The sequence below is a fragment of the Excalfactoria chinensis genome, chromosome 2, assembly GCF_039878825.1.
Source record: "Excalfactoria chinensis isolate bCotChi1 chromosome 2, bCotChi1.hap2, whole genome shotgun sequence".
Taxonomy (NCBI): Eukaryota; Metazoa; Chordata; class Aves; order Galliformes; family Phasianidae; genus Excalfactoria; species Excalfactoria chinensis.
This window is the reverse complement of record NC_092826.1, coordinates 11,378,627-11,401,085: the sequence shown is the minus strand read 5'-3', so window position 1 is coordinate 11,401,085 and position 22,459 is coordinate 11,378,627. Positions and strand designations below refer to the sequence as shown.

Here is a 22,459-nt window from a genome sequence, read left to right as displayed (position 1 = left end):
AGCTGCTGAAATACATGTCTTCTACTACAGTCTCTGAACTGGCTTAAGGCTTTGGAATGGATTTAAAAATCCATTCAAAAGGAGATCCAGTCAAATAAACACTTGTTTCAGGACTCGAGTTTTCTCTCCAAGTCTTATTCAAAGTTCTGTTTGAGGGCTGAAGACACAAAGATGATGTGATGCTTTCCATCCTGCTTGTGTAACTTAGCCGTTTTTCAGTCGTTCCTTGCTCTTCTTTCTTATTGCATTCAAGTACACTTAGAGTTGGCAGATTTAACAAAAGGCAGGGTATGGTTTCCTGTGTTTCTTCTCAGGACCTGGAAGCCCTTTAAATTCAACACTGTCAAAACTGTATGCCATTAAATTATGAAGGTCTACTGTGCGTTTGAGTTATAGGTGCATAGACTATTAAGGTGTTTAAAATTTGCCTTTGGGGTTGGTTTTTGTTTAGATCTGAATTGCTTTTTGTTTCCCTCAAGTTACAGAGTGGTTGAGGTCGGGTAGGACCTGTGGAGGTCATCAGTTCCAATCCCCCTCCTCAGTTGGAACCCCTAGCACTGGGCACAGCTAGAATATGGGAGGTAGATTGCTATGTTTATTCTGACCATTGTAGAACATTAAAACTTTTTGTCAGGAAACACTGGATTGAAATAACAAGTAATGACTTTCTGAACTAGCTGTTTTCAGAGGAGCTGCTTTTTAGCTTAGCACGGTGACAGAGTTTCACTATAAAACAGCATGATGGCAAGTCACCCAATGGTTAGTGAGAACACTGTCTATACAGTGTGCTTCTCTGCTTGGATTAGGAACTTCTGAAATGTGTTGCATGAATTTGTTTTGAGGTTTTCCAGGTCTGTTGTATAGTTTGGGTGATGGTAACAGTAAAAGCAACAGGCGCCTGTGTAGTGCATGTTTGTTTTAGGACCATTTGCAACTGTACCTAACAATTTAATATCGCACTGTTGTTTGCTAGTGTCATCAGAAGGAATTGAGGGTAAAGAAGATGATGATGTTGAAGATAATCAAAAGCGTTATCACCTCCGCCAGAGGAAAACTGTTGTGCCCTACCAAGCTCCTTTGGAAAGTAGGTTATGTTCATGGTTTCTTGTATGAGTTTATTTCCTTCACAGAAGTGAAATTAATATCGAGTTATACTCAGTACCATTTAATACTGTATCTGAATCTTTAATACTGTAGTACTTCATTCTGCCAGTAAATTCTGGTGTTGTCAAATGCATGTGTCCTGTGCACGTTTTATTTCTGTGCCAAGGCTTACTTGCTGATCTTTTTCATTCGCTTTGCTGTATTGCATTTGCACATTTGAATTTTCTGATTTTAAGTGAAGGGAGTAAAGAACTAAAAATGAAAGGTGACCTATCTGTCCTTGAAATAATAGTTATCATCCTTAGAGTTGGTAGGGACCTTGAAAGGTCATCTTGCCCTGCTCCCCTGCAATGAACAGGGACATGTGCAGCTAGATTGGGTTGTCCAGGGCCTGATCCAGCCTTGCCTTGGATGTCTCCAGGAATGGGACATCAACCACTGGTACACCCTGGGCAACCTTTTTCCAGTGCCTCACCACCATCACTGTAATTAAACAGGCTTGGTAGTCTTGTTCCAATGGCTTTCGAGTCACCTTAAAGGCAGGTATGCGTTTGTTTTTCTACTGTGCACTGATAGAAAATCAAAAACAATTGAAATTCCTCTGGAATTAGACATGGATGAAACAGATGACATTTCTGAATCTTCTTCTGTTTTACTCTGTCAAATATGCTAATATCATTTTTCTAAATTCTTTGTTTTTCAACAGGACCGAGACGACGTAAGATCCTTTTTCCCAGCTCAGGGAAACGGCCTAACAGGTGGGTGCATGGCTAGTGATAACTTGTATTTATCTGTAGTGTTTTCAGTTCTGTTGCTCTGTGAGCTTTAAAGGGTTTTCATTTTGTTGGTGGTTCCAGAGTAACCTTATGATGATCACTGTGGTAATCTGAGCCTTTAAAGGAAACCAATCTTTGGATAGGAGGAGGTGGGTACTTGCTGGAATTAAAAGCAAAAAAAGCACAGAGAATGCTGTTGATAGGTATATGAGGAGCGTTTTGTTCAGCACTCCTGGAAATAGATGAGGGAAGGAAGTTTTTGAAGCCTAAGTTACATCAGTGAAAAGGGGTTCTGCTTCACAGAGTGGATAATTAGAGCTAGCTGTGTATGTGTCAGGTTGATTGGACAAAATGAGCAATTTGTTTATGTACTTTCTTTGTAAAATACGTTATACTTTCCCAGGGGGGGAAAAAAGTTAGTTTGGCTGTTCTGAGGAAAATAATGTAACGTTCTTTTGAAACTGGATTGATAAAGAGCACGCTGAACTGGAAAGGTAATGGATGTTGGAGAGTGAGTTCTGAGATAGACAACAGGTAATGTCAAACGTTCAGAGAATTCTATTTGTTTTTTAACCTTTTGGTTGAAATGCTTGCAGACTGAGACGTGCAGCCCACCGTGCTAATTCCACCTCGTCATCTTCATCTGATGAGGATGAGGGCGTTGAGAGGCGTCGGATGCACAGCCGTAATGGGACTAAAAGGTTTGTTGCTGTTGTTAGACAGCATGGGGAGGGGTGCATCTGTTTGAGCAGAGATAGCATCTCCCGAATGTGGAGAGTTATCCTCTTAGTCTTGTATGGTTACTAAGTTGTGGTCATATTTAATCATACCTGTTGACTGTAACCAAACATTTGAATCTTCAGTTTTTAGAGACTGATTACTTGTAAGCAGTCTGACTGTAAAGAGAGAACAGGGGGAGGGACACCATTTTTTTTTCCTAAGTAAAATCAGACTTCTGTAATTTTCAGGTCCATTTATCATTTCTGCATGTGGAGATACTGTCTCTAAAGCTGTAGTCGGATTTGTGCCATGTTGACTGTCATGGATATTCATAAATGCAGAGATTTGCTTTAAAAAATCAAACAAAAAAACCCAACCCACTGTTTCAGATGAGTGTTTGGAATGTCCACTTTCTGTTCTTTACTCATGGGTGTTAACAAGTGTATGACTTCAAACGAATATTAACTCCATAGGAAGTTTATGTTAATTAATAAGGTCTTCTGCGTTCACTTGCCATCATAGGAACAAATCTTGTATCTGCAATTGAAATCGGACAGCTTTTTCTTCTTAATTGAAATCAGGTGTTCTCCAGTAAACTTTCGGGAGGATGAGCTGAAGGGAGTTCGCAAGGATCGGATGAAACTTGGAAAAAGTCTGGCTGATGTTGAACCAATGCAAATTGACAGTTCGGTAAGTGGTTTTAATGCGCTGTGCCAGTGTTTGTAGAGGCTCTCAGTAATGGGGCATCTACAGCTATGTTTGTCAGTCAAGCAACTTGAGAAATAGCCCAGAACGTTTCCTGCCTGCTGATGTATGATCTTTGGTGACAGCTGAGTTGCTAACTTCTTTAACAAGGTGTGTTCTGTTGACTTGGTCTTCAGGTGCGATTCGATGCCGTGGGTGGTCTTTCTGACCACATTTCAGCTTTAAAAGAAATGGTTGTTTTTCCACTGCTTTATCCAGAGGTGTTTGAGAAATTCAAAATCCAACCTCTAAGGTAACTGATTCAAACCATCCATTGTAAGACAGCTGTTTTCAGGAGAGTATTCATCCGAGTTATCAGTGTGTTTCTTTGCTTCTTGGCAGCAGTGGGGGGTTGTTTCAGTAGAAGTGAAGGATAATTTCTTTATGATGGATGGGGTCCAGAGTATATGTATATAGGTTTAAACCAAAAGCAGTGTCTTGTCATGTGTAAAGATTTCTTGTCTGGTGTTTGAAAATGAGAACGTACTTGAAAAGAGTCTTGGTGTTATAAAGATGGGTTGGGGTGTTTTCTGTTTTGAGTTTTATGTACAGGTTGTCTTGATTAGCTTGTAAGGAGCAAGAGATTGTCTAATGAAAGTAACTTGTGATTTGTTGCTTGGAAGCCCGCTTCTCTTTCTCACCTTTGATGAAGTCCTGACATATCACTTGTAACGCTTGTTACTTACACCAAGAATGTTGTGGTATTTGTTGTGCTTGGGATAAAGTAAGAAGCTGCCTTGCATAGCTTGCATAGTTTCTTGCATAGCTAATCCTGTCAATTATGGAATTGGGTTATTACAGTTTCATTGATTATCCTTATATAATCTTAGTCATCAAAACTCAGTCATGGTATAAACTTTTATTCTTTTCTTAAATGTTCTGTTTAGCATTAGACTTACTCTTTTTTCAGCAGCAACAAGTGGTCCAGGAGACTGAAACCTGTAACTTAAAGCTTTTATGAGAGAATGAAGTGCTTTACTAACATGTCTTGCTATCGAATCCATGCTTTTGTGAACACAAAGAGTATGCAGTGTATTGCTAAAGAATGAAGTGGTGCTTCATCTATCAACCACTCCTTCTGGGCAGAAGTTGCTTGTTTGAGCCCAGTTTGCTCTAATCACCTGTTTGTCTGCTAGCAGTTTCAGACAAGTCCTTTTGGGGCAGTACGGTTCTCTTCTAGAGGTTTTGTAAATCTGAAGTGTCTGCATTATTCATTTGTTTGGCTGCCTTGGGAAATGTGGTAGGAACACGACACTTTAAGCTGCTAGGACCTGAACCCAACTTTAGCTATTTGTGATGTCTTAGACGTGAAATGTTTTGGTTCAGTAGGAGGAATTGTTTGTTCTGGGGATGATGGCTGTAAATAAGGTCACTTCAGAATGTCTTTTTTCCTATTTGAATTGTGTTTCTATTGCAGAGGGTGTCTCTTCTATGGTCCACCAGGAACTGGAAAGACTCTGGTTGCACGTGCCCTTGCTAATGAATGTAGCCATGGGAGCAGGAGAGTGGCTTTTTTTATGCAGAAAGGTGCAGATTGTTTAAACAAATGGGTTGGAGAATCCGAAAAGCAACTTCGTTTATTATTTGATCAGGTAAGATTGAAATATGCAGAATATTTTATTCCCAGTTGAAACTGTATTTTTCTGTGATTATCTTTATTAAAAGCATCCTTTTTCTGGGGGTACTTTAATGGGGGTTGTTGTTGTTTTTGTTCCCCCACTGAAATGGGAATGTCAGTGTTTGCTTTTGCAATGCCTCCATAGTCAGGGAGCTGGATCGGGGGCTTGAAATGGGGAAAGATCTAAATGAGGAAAGCTTTTGAATCGAAAAAATGCCCTCCCACCAGAACAGCCATAGATTACGCTGCAGGAGACCAGATGAAGGCTTTAGATGGGACAGAAACAGCTGCTGTCTGAAAGCAGGGTTACTTAAATTCATAAGCTTTTCTCCATGACCTGTAATTCACTTAAGTTCTGACTGTTCTTTATGGTGGCCATAGAGCTGTAACAAGTACTGGTATGATTTGTTCCAGTCACCTGGTCAAAATAGGTTTACCTAGACCGATGCTTTCCATTCCTTATGTCAGATCCTCCAAGTCAGTAAGTAGAGATCCCTGACTTTAGTTTAAAAGATCTAGTTTCAGTGACTTTCCAAGCATAACGTCTTTCTGTATTTTCTTTTTAAGTCGTGCTGTTTTACAGTATTTCTGTTTTTCACTCTAGGCATACCAGATGAGACCTTCTATAATATTCTTTGACGAAATTGATGGCCTTGCGCCCGTACGGTCCAGTAAGCAAGACCAGGTTCATAGGTACTATGTTTTCTGTGTCTCCATGGGATTTGCTGGGAGTGGAAGGGGAGATTATGACCACTTGATATTACTCCTTAATTTCACCTGGAAACTTCTAACTCGGTGCTCCTCAAGTTAAGATTGTTTGAGGCAACAGTTGAAAACAATTCACTTGCCCAGTACTAGCACAAGGTCTGTGTTGCCTTACCTATTTTTGTCTGTCTTCTAATGAGTCCAATCTCAGCCTCTCCATACTACCTTAACTCTTAACAACCCACTGCTAAATCATGTCCCTGAGCACCACGTCCAAACAGGTTTTAAACACTTCCAGTGATGGTGACTCATCAACCATCTCCCTGAGGAGACTCCTCCAGTGCTTAACAACCTTTCTGTAAACGTTTTCCTGATATCCAACCTGAACGTACCCTGGTGCAACTTGAGGCCATTTCCCTTTCTCTTGTCATCTGTCTCCAGTGAAAACAGACCAGCCCTGTTCTCACTGTAAGCACCTTTCAGGTATTTGGAAAGAGCAATAAGGTCTCCCCTCAGCCTTCTCTTCCCCAGCCTAAACCCAGTTTCTTTAAGTTGCTTCTCATATGGCATATTTTCTGAGCTGTTCACAAGCCTTGTTGGCTTTCAGAGCTACTCCAGCACCTCAGTGTCCTTTCTGTATTGAGGTGCCCAAAGCTGAATGCAGTGCTATGTCATGTGGATTGTAACAAAATGTATTTAACCAGTGAATGCAAACTTTATCTTTTCTATTAGCTCCATCGTATCAACACTTCTGGCACTCATGGATGGGTTAGATAGCAGAGGGGAGGTTGTCGTCATTGGTGCGACCAACCGACTAGATTCCATTGATCCAGCATTACGAAGACCTGGGCGTTTTGACCGTGAATTCCTCTTCGGCCTCCCGAACAAAGAGGTCAGAAAGTAAATACAACCCTAATGCTAATGTGACAAAGTCCAGTTTTAGAGCAAAAAGTTGTCCAGCTTGCATGACGTACGGATATCTGGAGACACTATTTCACACTGTGCAGAGCAAATCTGCTGCTGCATGTATATATGTATATATATAATATATGTATATATATATGATGACAGTTTCACCCAGTAGTTCATTCTGTAATGGTTTTGGTTTCACTGTGACTAGTCAAGAAACACAGGATGTTGCTCATCACTGGTGTGTTTAAGAAGGAATGAAAATGTGAACTGGCTGTAAACTACAGTTCTCTCATCTTGAAGGTGAAAGAAGTGGTGTACATCCTCAACAATGACTTTTTGCTTACATAAAATTTTCTATCATTTCTGGTGATGGAGCATATTCAGGACCTTGCACTTGGCCTTGCTGAACTTTATGAGGTTGATGTGGACCCACCTTCCAAGCCTGCCAAGGTTCCTGTGGATGGCTACCCTTCCCTCTCTAATGTCAACCGCAGCAGATGGGAAGCAGATAAGCAAACTGTGTGCAGTATTTTGAAGGTTTTTGAGGGAGTATTTGTGTTTTGTTGTTGCTGTTTTTAGGAAAAACACAGGACAAAATAAAAGGCAACAATTTTATTGTTTCCAGGCCAGAAAAGAAATTTTCAAGATTCATACCCGTGACTGGACCCCTAAACTGTTGGACACGTTTATAGATGAGCTCGCTACAGAATGCATTGGTAAGACTGAAAACAAAATGGGTTAGTGACTGTGACTGAGTTCTGCGGAATCTGAGCTTGTACCCAGCAGTACCCAGACTGTTGTGTTTTGCTGCAGAACCAATCCACTAGGCAGCTGCCGTGCCTTCGGAGCAGTCAAAATTAGCAGCTTTCATCTCCGTCCTTTTTGTTGTTGTCGTTGTTGTCTCAGCAAATGGAATGGGTTTGGGGCGTCTTCCCCCAGCTGTTTCCTATGCCCTGGCTAGCAGGCAGTGAGCCACAGAAGAAAACATCCCTACCATGCAGTAAATTCTCGGTTAACCCACTCGTTTTTGGGATCGCAAATTCATTCAATGAAGCCCCTTTGAAACCTTGACTTGTGTTTTGTCCAAGACTGATGTAACAGTTAATTCTTTTTTTCTTTAGGGTACTGCGGTGCTGATATAAAATCTTTGTGTGCTGAGGCCTCTCTGTGTGCCCTCCGGCGACGCTACCCCCAGATCTACTCGAGTAGCGAGAAATTACAATTAGATGTCAACACTATTGAAATAAATGCCAGGGATTTTGCGCTGGCTATGCAGAAGATCACTCCGGCATCACAGAGAGCTGTGCCTTCACCAGGCCGAGCGCTGTCACCTATTATGCAGCCGCTTCTAGGAAATACGCTCTTGGAAATTTTACAGGCCCTACAACGAGTATTTCCGCATGCAGAGCTTGCGCTGAAGAAGGACCAGCAGCAAGGTATAATAAGAGGAGTGTAATAGGTATTATAAGGTATAATACGAGAGGTGTAATAAGGTATAATAAGAGAGTATAATAATAACTTTATGATTTTGCCAAAGCAAAAGCTTCTGATTTGTGCAGTCCATGTACACAAACATATCAGACATAATGGTGATAGAATTCTATTATTTGCATGTGCACACTTTTGTTATGGGAATAATTGGAATACAGTGCATAGCATTTATTCTGGATGCCAAAGTGAAATGTGAGGTGGAAGTCCTGAAGGCCTCGATACATAGGAGAGGACTTCACATTCTCTACTCAAGCATCCTGTTTCTGACAGTTGCTAACAACTTTAGCCATGGACAGAAGGACTGAAATTAAGGCTCATTCCAGCCCTGATTAATGGGGATCCCTGAAGAGTTGCATGCTGATTTCTGGAGAATTTTCTACTAGTGTTACTCCCAGCGGAGTTGTAGTTTCATTTGCATTGTTAAAATAGGAACAGAAAAGGGGACTGGTAATTGCCATGCCCTTCTGTTGCCTTCCTTCCGTTGTCTTTTCCTTCAGGGATCTATAAGGGTCCTTAATTAGAAGATGAGTTTGTCACTGTCGTGATTCAGTACTCCTTGACCAGGGAGTCTGTGGCCACTACATCCTTATCTCCATGCTTCCACTGTGGGAACCTGTTCCAGGAAGTAATGGCCTTGTTGGATTATTTTTTTTCAGCTCTTTAAGAACTACTGAAATTGTTCCTAATTATATTTATTCTATGGGGAATAGAATGAACCACAGAGAAACATACCTTATACACATTGTGGCACTTAAGGGAGCAGCACTGCAGAGACGTGCAGCCTCCATAGGTGTGTAGCAGGATGATCTGTAGGAAATAGCAGTCAGCGTGTGATGTGAAATGAAGAAGAGGTTTTGACACTGATTTTGAAGCTGAAGAGAAAGAGATACAGACTACGTAGGAAAAAATAACGAGCCTCTCTTGTCTTTCAGGCAGTTTAAATTCTATCTTAAATGGTGATGCAATTGACAGAGGTGATGAATTGCCCTCAATCTTTGAAGGCCAGGTAACACACAAAATGAATTGCAGACCGCAGGGAAAATTCCTCGATTTTAGTAGGTAAATGTCTGTCCCAATTGTGTTTAATTTCTACCTTTTAAGGAGTTTTGGCGGTTATAAATGTGAGGGGTGGTAGATGTTGAAGTAGAATAAAATGTGTGTGTTGAGGGGGTGATAGATATTTGCAAGAAGCATGAAGGTACTGAATTTCTAATCCAGTACATTGCTAGAACCGATTCAGAGCTGTAAAACCCAGCCTTCTTTACCTAAGCCAAGTGATCCTCGGGCTATTAGATTGTGTTGATTTACTCCATGGCATTCTCCAAAACATTCAAAACAGTGGAACTCTGCTATCTATCCTTTCAGCTTAAAAAGCCTGTATGGATTTGTGTAGCCATCCTTTGCCTGTCTGTTTTCCAGGGTTGTTAAACCAGTAGCAAATTGCGTAGCAAGAACTCAAACTGTCTTTGTTGCCATCAGTGACTAACTTCTGTTAATCTTTTGATATTGTCACATGGAAGCCAAGTAAGCCCATAGCTCAGAGATTAGGTTATGTCACTGCAGCCAAATCAAGCTTTTTTTTCTCAGTCCTATTGCTGAGCTTGGTGAGCTTGAGCCCTGATGAAGATTAGTGTCTGGGTGGCAGTGATATCCAGATTGGTGCGTGCAGGAAGTTGCTATACTTGCCCATCTCAGGTAACTGGCTGGTTGTCCTGTGTGTGTTTAGCTGGGCAGTCTCCGTGTGCAATTTAGGAGCCATTATTTAAAACAACCAGGTGAGTAGCAGACATGGCAGGGAATGGCAGGACGTGGGTTTTGATAGACTTCCTGGTCACAGAAGTTGACTTGCTGGAAAATGAAGGGGATCACAAATATATCCAGATAGAACTTTGAACATCTGTGTCTATCAGTTCTTATTTTTATTTTATGGTTCTTTTTCTAGGAAAGCTTACTGGCAGCCTACATCCTGCAGGCCACACCTGCTCTTAGTAGGAAAGGCAGAATATGGCCAGACATCCCACTTGGCACCTGCGGTACTGCATGCTCTGGAAATGTTTCCAGTTCATACTTTGGACATGGCAGCTTTATTTGTCAGCATGTCATCGCCTGAAGAGACTTGTGCACAGGTACCTGTTATTATTAGTCTTGAATCTCACAACCTCATTGATTAAGTGTAAACAGTCAGATGTGTTGTAAGATGAGGAAAATCCATTGCTAGAGGCAATTCTGTTTATGTCTGAAAGGTCAGCTTTCTATTTGACCGAGTCCTAAACAACAGGGATGTTGTACGTGGCCGTATTTTTCCATCGCAAATTTAGCAGGAAGGGTGCCACAGGAACCTGAAAGGTGCTGCTAATAAACCTTTCTTTGTGGCAAGAAATCCAGCTCATCTTAGTAGGATTCAGAAAGTAGTTTTCAGTTATTGATTAGCAGCCTATTCTACATGGTTGAGTTGTCTCATCCAAGCTTTTGTTTTGCTAGTTGATCCGAGAAGCGCAGCGGACAGCACCAAGCATAATTTATATCCCACGTATCCATCTGTGGTGGGACAACGTTGGAGCTACAGTCAAAGCGACTTTTACATCTCTAATCCGGAACATTCCATCATTTGCTCCAGTCTTGCTGCTTGCAACAGCGGATGCACGCCACACAGATCTCCCAGATGAGGTATTTCTGTCAATGCTTCTCTTAACTCTTTATTCAGTTTCTTGTTTTAGGAGCACTTGAGGCATTGGAGTACTGTGCTTTCTGAAGTGTATACTGTCATGACTTAGGCCTCCTAACAAATCCCTCCAACTTTGCTTAGAATAAGAATGCTGAAAGCAAACTCCAGTGTTTTCTGAGTCAAATGACTGAGCCAACATTTCCCCTCTTCTCACAAGCACGTAAGGTAAATTTACTTCCTATAGTAGATACCTAACTGCCTTGCAGTCACTCAGATTACTCTGTCAAGATTGCTACCTCCATTGCAAGGACTGCACAAAGAGATATTTTCAGCGAGATCGTTTCATCTGACGTTCTGCCATTGCATAGTAGGGTGGCTAAAACGCTAGTAATGAAATTTAATTTAGAATAAATTGAGGTTGAAACACTTCTAGAAGGAAAAAAAATCCACCTCTTTCTCTGTAAGGGCTAAAGATTCAAGGCTTTAAAATTGGAAGCTAAGTTCCAACTTCTTTCTAAGTAACTTTGGAGTCAGTTTTTTGTTGTATCCCTGAATAAACTTCAGTAAGCGTACATGCGTAACTGTAGACTGCTAAGGGTCTGCATTAAAGTGTTCCACATAAAAACATGCTGTTTTCACTCCGGTTACTTTATCTCAGTGCTCAAAGGGGACGATGGTATTACCTAGGTGTGTTCGTGATGAAGTGCGTAAGTTTCCACAAAAGTTTTTGTACTGGTAAATAAATTCCTTCCAAGGTAATATTGAAATTCTTTCCCTGCCTTTTGATAGTGGAGATAGAAAATTGGGCTGCGCCTTAGAAGCGTGCAAATGGAGACCTTGTTTACATACAGAAATAAAAGCTTACCAGAAAGCTCTCTCCTGTCTACTGAACCCTCTCCCTTCCTTCTCTAGCCACCATGCAGGTTCCAATTAAATGACAGTAAGGGAAGTCGGTACAAAGTGAGCGGTCTTAGATGTAGCGAATGTCACAGCAATCCCGGTGCATCATACAGTGTTCTTCATGCTTTAGGTACAAGCGTTGTTTGACAGTGATTTTGGAGAAGTTTTCCATGTCCAGCCTCCTGAAAAGGACGAAAGAAGAACATTTTTTGAGGACTTGCTTTTGTACCAAGCTGCTAAACCTCCCGCTTCCAAAAAGAGAGCAGGTTAGGATATTCTACATCTAAACCGTTCCTAAGTGCAAGTTACTAGCTGTTCAGTATTTGCTTGGGTGGTAATTTTCTCTGAGTACTTTTGCGTGTGCTTGTATTTGAGTACTTGACGTTGGCTAAAATTGTCTGATGAATTGAAGCAGGGCAGACATTGGAAGCACTGCCTGTTGTACCGCCACCTGAACGTCCACCTCTGACAGAGGAAGAAATGAATGCTCTGGAGGAGCAGGAGGAAGACACCTTGCGTGAACTTCGAATTTTCTTGAGGGACGTCACTCACAGACTCGCCACCGACAGACGTTTCAGGGCCTTTACCAAGCCTGTTGACCCAGAGGAGGTAAAGTGACCTTGGTCTCTAATGCCATTTCATGCGTGTGTGCATTATCATTTCTCAGTGTTTGTGAGCTATGTGGAGGAAGGGTTCTCTTTGTTTTTAGGACTGTGATCTTAGCAATGTAATGAGAAGCAAGAAGAGCTTTTACCTTCGCTGTTTCCTCGAGGCTCTCAGCTGTCTGTTGTTTGAATACTCACTCAAAGCTCTGTTTTGTTCTAAAACATCAGACCAAAAGCCAACACGGTTTGCTCTTGAAAAGACTTTTGGTAAGGCATGCTGTAGCTCTGGAAAACATAGAGGCATCTTTCTTTATAATCACAAACTTTGTTCATAGGAGTATTTTACTAAGGCCTAAAGTGCTTTTGTGGACTGCCCAATGTTTCTGTGGGAGCAGGGGTAGAAGCAGCAGTTTGTAAAATAAATGTTGAGATTCTATTCTCTGTTTTCTCTGGGGATGCTCAGCATGGGATCATCCATAAGCATTGAGTAGTTTCGTCTTTCTCCCGTGTACTTCTTAGGTCTTTTCTCCTTTAATGTGCTGAATAAGTCTAAACCAGGGGTGTATCATTACAAGTCAGCTGTAATTTTCATATAGCTGTGTACCAGCAAAGTCCTGTTCTCTTAGGGATCTGCTGACTTGTCTTTTGCTTTTCCCCTAGGTTCCAGAGGGGTGAATAATCTAAACAAATATAGATGCCCTCATCTCAGCTAGTCATTAGGCTCCTCTTACAGTCTGAGTAAAGCAGCCCGCGTCTCTGGGTCCAGTTATCTCGTTCTGAAGTAGATGCCCAGCGTTGGCATTTCAAAGGTGCAATTCATGCAGCCTTTCTCTCGTTGCCAGCAACAAAGAGAATGTTGGGTGACTTCCTTAGTCATCTTTGCTGTGATTTTTCTGAGGCAAAGTGAAATGAATCCACCGTGGCTGTCTGTTTTGTACTATCTGTGTGCTTCTGACATTCCTGTTTCTTTATTCCCCTTCTAGCAAGTTGCAAAGAGCCCTCCCATTTCCAGCAGATTACTGGTTAATTTCAGTATCTCTGATGTCACAAATATTTGGGGCTTTTAAGAAGGCACTTTAATTAAAGTGTTTAAAATACAGAATTTTGGTAGATGACGTGTGAGTCCAAAAAACCCTCTGAACGCTTCTGTTTCATTTGTAGGTGCCCGACTATGACACAGTTATTAAACAGCCAATGGATCTTTCAACAGTTTTATCTAAGATTGACCTGCACCAATACCTGACTGCGGGAGATTTTCTGAAAGATATCGACCTCATCTGTAGTAATGCTTTAGAATACAACCCGGATAAAGACCCTGGAGGTGAGTTAGCACTTTTGATCTTTGTGAAATGCACAGATGGATGAACGGTGTGTGTGCCTTGCATCAGATCCTTTTCAACATCCACTGACAGCATTGCTTGCCGGGTTGTAAATCTAATAGAGCTCAACCACTTGGATGTGGGATGTAAATGTTCATGTAAATATTAATCATTTAACTAGTGTTTTTGCTTTGAAATTTAGCTTTCCTATTGTTACACTAAAAATGTTCCCTGAGATGCTCTTTCAGAAACTGCCAGTGCAGAGCAACGTTTTTCTGTGTGATCAGAAGAGTTTCAGTGCCTGGTAGAAAAGACTAAATCCTGCCTGTAAAATTGCAGATCGTCTCGTTAGACACAGAGCTTGTAGTTTGAAAGACACCGCGTATTCCATTGTGAAGGGAGAAATAGATGAAGACTTTGAACAACTCTGTGAAGTAATTAAAGCATCTCGTAAGAAAAGAGGTACGTGTTGTGAGGCTCAGCATTTTAAGTCTTGTCTCTGTATTTGCAACTGAAAATGCAAGATAAACTTCTTTCTGTTCTTCATTGCAAGGTTGCATCTCTTCAAGGTACGCTCCAGCTTTCTACACAGTAGGAAAGGAAAACTCTGCTCCTGGATATAGGAAATCAGATGCAAAGGGCAGTGAGAAAACAAAGATGACAGTGGCACCTGTAGATGCCAGTACACCGCTCTCCAATGGCAAGTTGCAATTTACTCGGACTTCCTGGGTGAACTTGCTAATGTCATTGATATCTCCTGTGTTATTGTGACATAAAAAGAGAAACCGACCATGCCGGTGGTTTAATGTTTTTGAATTGACTTCAGAAAGTGAATAAATTCAGAGGTCGTCCATTCAGTTTGTCTATGAATTCAAGTTCAAGTAAGAAGTTGGTTTACCAGCCTAAAACACTGGCCTTGATGGCTCAGCTGACGCTGAACGGTTATTAAATTGCTAATTCTTAGTATCATGATTTCTGAATGCTCAACTATTTCTCAGTTATATGAAAGAGCATCTTCCCCTTCCCTTCTGTCCCCAGAACGCTAAAGTATTTGCTGCCTCTTTACTGCTATTTCCAACTGAAGGGTGAAAGTGAAGAAAAACCGATTAGCTATAAAAATAGAGATGAAAAGGGAACAGCCGTTATTTCTTCCTGCTCCTTTGAGTAGGGCATGAAGAGGCTTTGGCTTCTTTCCATTGAAACACATGACATGTTGTAAAGATTCCTGGTCTCACGGGTGAGTGGGAATCTTGGCCACTGACTTCATTCATGCTTTGCGCAGTTCAAAGACCACAGCTTGATAGCAGGTATAAAATCTTTCTGGCTGTTCATCTATGTTATTCGTGTCATAAGATAGTAAATGTCTTACCTTGCTTTGTAGGAATAATCATCTACCTGTAACGTCTACAAGATGACTATTTTGTGAATGAGATTATGCAGTTGACTTTTTAATAGCAAATGGACTCTGTTAGCTTTAAATCCTTTCCAAACACAGGGAGAAGTACAACTGTGCTTCAATTCTTCTGACTGTTTTCCTTGTAAAGTAAAATGAAGATGATGGATTTGGAATGAATTCTCTTGGTAATCTTTTGGTTTACTTTTCCTGCTGTTTCTTTGTAGATGCATCAAAAAGGAAACGCAGAAGAAACAAATGCTCTTCATCCACTGCAGCAAAGAGAAAAAGGAGTGCTCAGTTCAACAAAGAGAATAAAGTTCACAGAGATGACCTAAATGAGAGCAATGGAGAAGATTTTCCGGCAAGCTGTATTTCTACCACAGATCAGACTGAATTCCAATCCTCACACAATTCTGCTTGGGAAGAAAGTGAAACCGTTCTTCAGGAACGACAGACAAACAGCAATGAGAAGAAAGCTGGATCCGAAAAGCTTTTTGATATGGATGCACCTGCTGATGATAAGGAGAGTGTAGGGCTGCCTGGGAAAGTGATGTTTCTGTTTGCCAAAAACCAGACGGCTCTGGAGAGCAAGAGGCAAATGGTACGTGAAATGTGCAACAGGACACTTAGTTCTGTATTCCATCTGCCGAGGATTATATTATTTATTAGCTTCAGCCTTGGAATTCATTCTATTTTTTGTGTTCCATCTCTTGAGAATCCGCAGTACCTTCAGTAGTGATGTAGCCCAGGGGATTATATAAGCCAAGCTCCAATTTTTCTGTAGCTGCTCTTCTTTGTTGTTGTTCTGATGTCTGTCTTTCTAATGGTTCCTAACTGAAAAGCAGCATCCATCGACATTCTTTTGTTGTACGAGGAACTTTCCAGTAATGAGCAGTGTAAGATAAGGAAACTGCCCCTCAAGGTGTGTGGATCCAGAGTAGCACGTGGAGTAGAAGACTCATGTCCTAATGTTTGCAGTGTCAGATGTTTCCTAACCTGAATTCTTTCTGGAGTAGCACAAAGTGTTGTAATGACAAGACGACTGTTTCTTTTCCCTCTTTTATCCTTCTATATTCTCTAGTGCTCTTTTTGCTCCGAGTTCCTCCTTTTTGCAGAGGACTGACTTTAGCTGGAAAGAAGATAGAAGCCAAGTGTTGCTCAGTGAAGGAGCTGTAACAGTGCTGTGTCTGTATTTGTAGAGGGCGATTGAATCCCAGTACAGGACCCTTCACGGACACCGTGTTCCAGATCAACAGAAACCCTGACAGGAAATTTATGTCATTCCAGATGCTTGGGTACTTCGCATGACTCGTGAGAGACGTTCTCAGGCAGAACAGAGGCAGACGAGTGCTCAGGGAGTGATGGACATTGTGACAGAGTCAGCTGCTGTAGTGATGGTGGATTGCCGTGAGCTCCAAGTATGCCTGATTTCAGCTTCTTAAATTCTGGGATGGGACATACTTTTGCTATATGTACAATTTCAGCCAGCCCTTTTACCTTAAAACAACCCACTGACGGCCTGTTAGTACTATCGCTTATAAACATTACTGCTAAGCTTCCAAAGACAAGCGAGCCAAGGATCTCTTGCTGTTCTAAACTTGTATTTTTTCCTTTTTTTCCTCAGCAACTGTTGGATATGGTCACCGAGCTGACGGAGGGAGCTGATATATTTCGTTTTGAAAAACTATATGCTAGAATTAGTCAGTGTATTTATCAGCATCGGGAAGATTATGACAAAAGTGCATTACTGAAGGTAATTTTGGTCTTACAGCATGTCATTGTGAATTCTTTATTCATTTTGTGGAAAAGTAGAACGTGTTTATCAGTTTTATTTCTGCTTACTAATAGTATTTTTTCTGTTGTTTTTTTTCTCCTTAGGTACTGAAGAAAGAAATTAAAGCCTTAGCGCCAGTATGATCCGCAACATGCTATAGATTTCTGTTCTGCTAAGTTGTTTTCATTGCATAGTCCTCTGTTGTTTTTGTGTGTAATTTACTACTTTGTGTATATGAAATAAATTTAAGATATATTTTTAAAGTTCAGAAACTCTTTTTAAAGGCTTCTATTTTGTATTCTTTCCCCATATTTGTTGATGTTCTGTGATGAATAGTGAGCTCGGACAGGAGGAGTACAGTCTTTTGAGCTCAGTATGTTCAGCTGTCCTCTCCAATACAGCACCTTAGCCTTGTGTCGTGTGCTTTGTGAAGTGCTGCAGGCAGTGCCTTTGTCTCAGTGTAGATGCGAATGTCTTCCAGATGCTTCCAGTGCCTCTTCCTAAAAGAAAGCAATGGATGAATTGATAAGCTTTTATCCTCCTTTCCCAGATATGTATTTTTTTCTTCAGCAGAAGTCTCTGGTGATATCTGTTGTACAGCATGGTATGTAAGGGGCTTTAAAGCAACTCTGATTCTGACACATTAAATCTAATTCCTTTAGGAAACTCTTAGTGCAGTTCGGTGATGTGTTGTTTAATTGCCTGACAGCATCTCAAGCGGCTGCCCTGGAATTAACGACCTAAAGAAAGAAGGTGGGAGAAAATTCTACCACGAAGAATTTTTTTGCGGTATTGTATTTTCAACACTGAAAATCCCAGCTTGAGGCAGGGTCAGGTTTGCTGTGGAAACTTCCTGAGGCGATGCTTGGTCTCGCTTCTAACGGAGACAATCTTTATACTGGAAAGTAGTATTTTACTATTTATTAATTTAATATAAATTATTAGTTGCACGGATGGTGCCTTAGAGTTGAATTAAATTTGTAAATAACTTTCTTAAGCGACGAAGAGAGAATTCTATTTGTCTACTTCTTAAAATTAACTATATTTCACCGGGAGTTTATGTAAGTAATATCAGAGCAAGACTGTTTCGGAGGTAGATTCCTCTGCAAACCAGGGGAGAAAAGTAACGTGACCATTTTTTACATGAGCCTAATTACATAATGACCAAGTATGTAGCAGTATCTGTTGCTGCCATGGCACTGAATGCCTAATGGGGAGCGATCCCTGAGCGTGTTTTCTTATGTATGTTTTCTTATTTCTTATTACCATGTCCCAGTATTTCTCATCTGTGGGATTTTTTTTTCCATCTGCGTTGTTTGGATGAATGAGAAATGAATGTCTGTTTGTTTCTTTCTATTTATTAAAGTTCTTAATAAAGCTCTTCAGACTCGTGCTGTTTATGTGAGCTGCTCACCTTGTTTATGGTGTGTTGCTCATGTGGCAATGGCAAATGCCATTCCAGGAAGAAAACCGTACATGAAAAATGCACCTCAGTATCTGTTACACTGGAAATGTACTAATGGAGTCAACTTTGCTTTTCCCGGACTTGTTCTGCAGCTTGGTTAGTATCACAGATTTGATTGGGGTGTGCATGCGGTTTGCCCTCATCCACTTTAGAGTGGATTTAAATAGTCTGCATAATGGAGGTAGAGCAGAGCAATCTCCAGTCTTATCTCCAAGTTTCTGAGGTGCTCATGCTGTGCTTCCCAGGTTCTCCTCATCCCTTCCCACCATCTGGCATCCAAGGAGTGACTGGGAAGGAGGAACCAGCAGCATTCCTCTCACCCAAATATACTGTTGGCCAATGAGAGGCAGGTGTTGGTGGCCCAGCAGTGGATGTTGAACGTGCCGACCGCTATTCTGATCCACGTTGTCGTGTGACAGATGGCAGCAGAGGGGCAATCTCATCTGCTCTAACGGCGTGTGATCTGGCAGTGCGCATGAAGGGAAGGTGTGGAGCTGAACTCCCGGAGCGGCCTCCGCCGGGTGTCCGCCGCTGACGGGCGGGGCGGCGGCGAGCGGCTCCGCCCCCGCTCCCTGTGAGGGAGGCAGAGGCACGGCCGCCGCTGCCCGTTCTCCCCGCGCGGCCGGCCCGGGGCAGCGAGGCGCCGGGAGGATGCGAGTGGGCGCCGCGGGCGGCGGCGAGGCGAGGGCCCGGGCGGCGTTGGGGAGTTCCCGGCTCGGCCGCCGCCCCCCCGGCCCAAAAGAAGTGCAGTAGTTTGTGAGACGCAAGATGGCGGCGCGGCCGTGAGCGGAGGAGGCGGGCGGGCGGCGCGGGCTGAGGCGGTGCGGCGGCGGCAGGTACGGCCGGCGATCCCGGCGGCGGGGAGGGGGGGGTTCGGGGCGGCGGGAGAGTGACCCGGGGGCGTGCCCCGCTCGTGCTGCCGACGGGCACGGCGCTGCCCCGGCGGGGCAGGGGCAGGGCGGGCGCCTCCCCGGGGCAAGAAAGGGCGGAGGAGGGGAGCGGCGGGGAGCCTTGGGCTGCGGGGCGCCGCTCCCGTCTGGCCGCGCTCCCCCTGCCTCGCCGCGCTCCGTGCCGTCTGCCAAGTCGGCAGCCTGCGTGCGCTGCCACTTGCCGCGGGATGGAGGAGGATTCATCGGAGTTGTGGGCTGGCAAGGGGAGCGGACGACTTTGGTTTTCCTGCCTCTGTCAGCGGGCCGGCTTGTGCCGAGGGCTGGCGGGCTTCGTCCAGGTGCTTCGGGCTGCTGGCATCCGAACCGCCGAGGCCTGGAGGATGCCCGCGGCGCGCCCCGATGGCCGGCTCTCCGCTCAGCGGGATCCGCGGGGCTGGAGCTCAGCACCCGCTCCCATAGCCGCGCACGGAGGCGGCCCTGGGGGCTCGTGGCGGTGCGTGCGGCCGGCAGCGCCCTGGCAGGTGCCCGGACTTCACTTCTGAGCCGCTCGGGCTTCCGTGGACGAGTTTGCTTTGTGTCCCCGCAGGCAGCAACTCGGGCTGAGCTGTTGCTCTCGGAGCTGCGATCCTCAGCGCCTCCTGTTTTACAGCGTGATACTTTCAAACCAATGGGGATTCGAGTTAGACTGCCATCTATTCTCTGGCAGGCTCCTGTTAGTCTCCGTTGGGATTCGTGTTCACTTCCCATTTCTCAGCCTCAGCACAGGTCTGGTTTTGGCTTATTAGAAGGTGTATGTGGGCAGGAGTGCAGCAACTTTTGGTGCGTGCCTGTGGGAGCCGTTGCAAGCTAATGCAGCAAGGACTTTAAGCTTGCCCTGTATTGTAGCACACCTGAAGTCCTGCTGCTATCAGTCTGGTAGGTTTTTCTATAGTTTTCCTATAGATTCTTCCATTGAAGAATCAGAATGGTTTTTATCTTAGAAGGGGCCTCAAAGACCATCTAGTTCCAACCCCTTGCTGTGGGTCCTTCAGAGCAGGCTGCCCAGGTGCCCATACAAGCTAATCTGGAATGTCTTCAGGGATGGGGCATCGGTAGCTTCTCTGGGCAGGCTGTGTCAGTGCCTCACCACCTTTGTAGTAGTGTTTCTTCCTTCCATCTCATCTAAATCTGCCCTCTTTTAGTTTACAACTCTTGCCCCTTATTGTCACCAATGCCCTTGTAAAAATGCCTTTCCCCACCTCTGGGGTACGACTGGCTTTCTGAGCTGCAAGCACACATGGCCAGCTCATGTCCATTTTTTTCATCTACCCAAACATCCAAGGCTGCTCTCAATCCCTTCATCTCTTCTTTATGTGCTATTGCTTGGGATTGTTGTAATTCAGGTGTATGACTTTGGTCTTGGCCTTGTTGAACCTTAGATTCACAGGAGCTCATCTTTCAAGCTTGTCCAGGTCCCCGTGGATGGCATCCCTTCCTTCTGTCCTGTCAGCTCTACCTCCTAGCTTGGTATCATCTGCAGACTTGCTGAGATGAGAGCGCACTTGATCCCAGTGTCTGTGTCATGAATGAAGATACTAAGCAGTACTGGTTCCAGTATGGACCCCTAAGGAGCGCCACTCATCAGAGATCCCCACCTGGATATTGAGCTATTGACTGCAACTCTCTGGATAGAGCCAGCCAGGCAAAGATGCGGCTTTTGGCGTGTTGTGCATACTTGAAATACTTAGTGACAAACCAAATTGCACAACGCCGTTTCAATATAGAGAAATGAAATGACAGCAACAGAATACCTTACCAATATTTTCTCATGCATTTGATCCTGAAGTATTTAAGGGGCAAGCCAAAGAATCCTCTGGAGCATTAGTGACTGTCTTCAGGAATGTATGAATGCTGAGGGGGTGGTCTGTGGATGAAGGAAGTCCTTTGGGAAATCTGAGTCGGAATGCAGTTATGAGCGGAGCAGAGATGGGAGAGAAAATTCTACATAGGTTTTGATCCTAGGATATCCAGTGCCATATAGGCTGGACTGTCCCTCAGAACCAGTTTTGAAATTGAAAATGTGGATTGTTTGGGTTTTTTCTCAGTGAAACAGTAAGTTTTAGCAAAAGGCTTTGCTGGAATATTGGTGGTGTTTATTTTTAATGCAGATATTAACCTTACGTTATCCACAAGAAAGGGATGAACAGAGGAGAGGTTTGGTTGTGAAAGCTACTCATTTTCTGAATTTTTTAGTGGGTTCAGTGTCTACCAGCCGTTGGTCAGCCCACTATCAGGACAGGAGGGTTATAGAATTAACTTGTGTAAACGAGGCAGAATTTCTTTTTCAGACGAATAAATATGGTTCCAATAAATGTCTTCTTATTTCCTTCTTTTCATAGAGATTTTCCTCTGGCAAAATGGAATGTTTTCATGGACACTGCTTGAGACCAATAAGAAAACAAATCACTCTGCATTCAGATTCCAGTTTGGAGAAAAGGATGGAAATATTGAGTGAGAACGTTAATAGAAGACACTTTGGAAGGTATTGTATTTATATACACTTAGTCTGTGTTCGGTGCGTAGTGAAAAGCAAGAGTGAAAGAGCACCCAGTGAGTCTGGTAATGATAAGTCTACAGGTAAGAACCTGTAGAGCTCTCTGGGTATGTTAATGTCACTGTCGGACTGTCACTGCCTTAAGTCCAGAGAGAAAGTCTTCTCCTTGTCCAAAAACCATGCATCCTTTCCCAACATTTTTGAGGTCTCTCTTCCACTTTGGTTCATGACATAAAGTTCATATTTTGAGATTTCAAGATTAGCACGTGTAGTGAAAATGCTAAGACACAGCCTGAACCAGTGATGGGGCTCCTGGTGGAAAGGCCTCTCCTGAACCCAGGGCAACTCAGGTGTATGCAATGCCCTTGAGTGACTGGAAGGGGTGGAGCCAGGATCTACTCCTTCCCAGCCCTCATGTAAGGGTTGGAAGTGGAGGCAAGGGTATCTCACTGGAGATCCTTTTGTTCTTGAGGCCTTCCAAGGGTGAGCATCTTTATTTCCTTCATTTCTGTGTCCACGGCTGCTGCGTTTGTGCTTGTTCTTATTTGCTGCAGCTGAAAATTTTGCCACCTCAATATTACTGCTGTACTTTTCATTGCATTGTAGCATTACAGCACATTAGGAAATGTGTGTTTGTGTAGAACTGTGTCTATATGTTACACAACAGATCTGGGACCTGAGTCCTACACGTAGCCTAAAGGCTTTTCTTTATGTACTGTGAAGCACTGGATTTTAAAGGTGGAGAGGTTTCCAGTTCTTAATGGAGCTGATATAGTAACTCTTTTCTTCCTTTTTATTCTGTCTTAATGTAGGCAATTGGCAAAGCCAAAATCTGACCCCAA

General features: G+C 43.2%; 1 pseudogene; it reads left to right on the top strand.

The window, feature by feature from the left end:
• Positions 1–816: 816 nt before the first annotated feature.
• Positions 817–18,034, top strand: LOC140248276 (ATPase family AAA domain-containing protein 2-like; annotated as a pseudogene).
• The last annotated feature ends 4,425 nt before the right edge of the window (positions 18,035–22,459 follow it).